At 35.6% G+C, this 1,629-nt stretch overlaps 1 pseudogene; it reads left to right on the top strand.

Annotated features, from left to right (window-relative positions):
* The first annotated feature begins 339 nt into the window (after positions 1-339).
* On the top strand, positions 340-444 carry LOC131418001 (U6atac minor spliceosomal RNA; annotated as a pseudogene).
* The last annotated feature ends 1,185 nt before the right edge of the window (positions 445-1,629 follow it).

Raw genomic sequence — 1,629 nt, 5'->3', positions numbered from 1 at the left:
GTGGACTCGACAGCAAACCATCAAAAACTGAGAGACTTTTTTATTCTGGGATGCCTGCTTCTTAAGGTGACCTAGAATGCAGGTGTCTGTCTTCAAGGATTTCCAGATGGAAAACAAGCTTCATCCAGGCCATACCTCATTTAAGAGAAATTCTTTCATGCCTTTACAAATCCTGGAGGTTGTCTTAGAAAATTTGTAATAGAAGTGAATATGGAGCACCCTGGGCTCAGAGACTGAAAATACTCTTTTCAGAAGCTTCTCAGATGGAAAGAGAACATCCATTAAAAATAAAGTTTATTAGAATTTAAGAATATTCACTTTTAAAAATGATGGCCTTTGGGGTTATATGGAAGAAAAGAAGGTTGGCATTCCCATGATAGAAATGGACAATGTCTTAGAGGCCCAAGGAGCACATACACGGTTAAGGAGTTACCACCTGCTTTGCAACATTGAGCTGAGGCAAGAATGTGGTATTGGGTGGTGGGTAAGAATACAGGATTTACTCAGACCTGGCTTTGAACCCCAGTTCTGCCCACTTATTTAAGAAGTTACTTAAAGCCCCCAACTTTCCTTTATATGACACTCTCTTAAGTGTTTCAACACAGTCCACAGATTAAGTCCACTAAATTCAATCTCACTCCATCAGAATCATTGCACTCATTCAACAGGGACACAGAAGAAATGTAAAAATACTACAGAGTGGATTACAGAGTTTGTTCATTCTTCATTTGTATTTATCAGGGCACTGCACTGAGTACTAAGGACAATAAATTTGATATAGACTCTGCCCTTAAGGAGTAAAATGTCCAGGAAAAAAGGTAAGATGCATAGACCAATAACTATGATAAGGCAGACAGAAAAGTGTCCATGATGTGAGAGATGTATATGATCAATAAGAGTTCTCAAATTATTTCCGGTTCTGAGGAATCAGAAAAGGCTTTTCTTTCAGTATTAGATCATTTCTATGATTTCTGAGCTTTCTCGAGCACCAATCCTTGACCATGTGAAAAAACAAGATTCAGAGTGTTTTAATAATTCTGTTAGAGAGCTTGGGAAGTATTAGTAATAATGATATTAAAAAAAACCCAAAGAAATAAGAAAATAAGGCAATGATGCACTCACAGAAAAGAAAATTGTATAAGAAGGAAAATATATTCATAGTACACTACTTGGCTCAGTAATGAATAATACTTACATTTTTATAATAACATAAGCTCAAACTAATAAATTAACCAAAAAATATGATTTAACTATACTGGGAGTAGAAAAAGGATGTGTATGTGAGTGTATAAGAGAATTGAATGTTAATTTTCAACAAAAAAGTTAATAGATAATGTCTACAATTATGATGTTAAGAAATGTAACAGTATAAGTAAAATACTCGGTAATGTGGAGGTTTAGACTAGAAGAATCAGTTAAAAATTGAAAGTCGTTGTCTTGAGGGCAGGGCTGAGGGAAAGGGTGGGACTGGGGACTGCTGATTTTTATTCTGATCACTGCAAGCTATGTAACTTTTAAAGTGTGTATGTGTATTTCATTAAATGAAGTTTTAATGAAAAAGGAGAGGGAGTGACGTAGTGGATGTGCGTTTGGTTGGCTTTTGTCTGTCCATCTTCTTTCCACACTTAT

This window comes from Diceros bicornis, chromosome 18, assembly GCF_020826845.1.
Source record: "Diceros bicornis minor isolate mBicDic1 chromosome 18, mDicBic1.mat.cur, whole genome shotgun sequence".
NCBI lineage: Eukaryota > Metazoa > Chordata > Mammalia > Perissodactyla > Rhinocerotidae > Diceros > Diceros bicornis.
The sequence above is the reverse complement of the archived record's forward strand: the minus strand, read 5'-3'. Positions and strand labels throughout refer to the sequence as shown.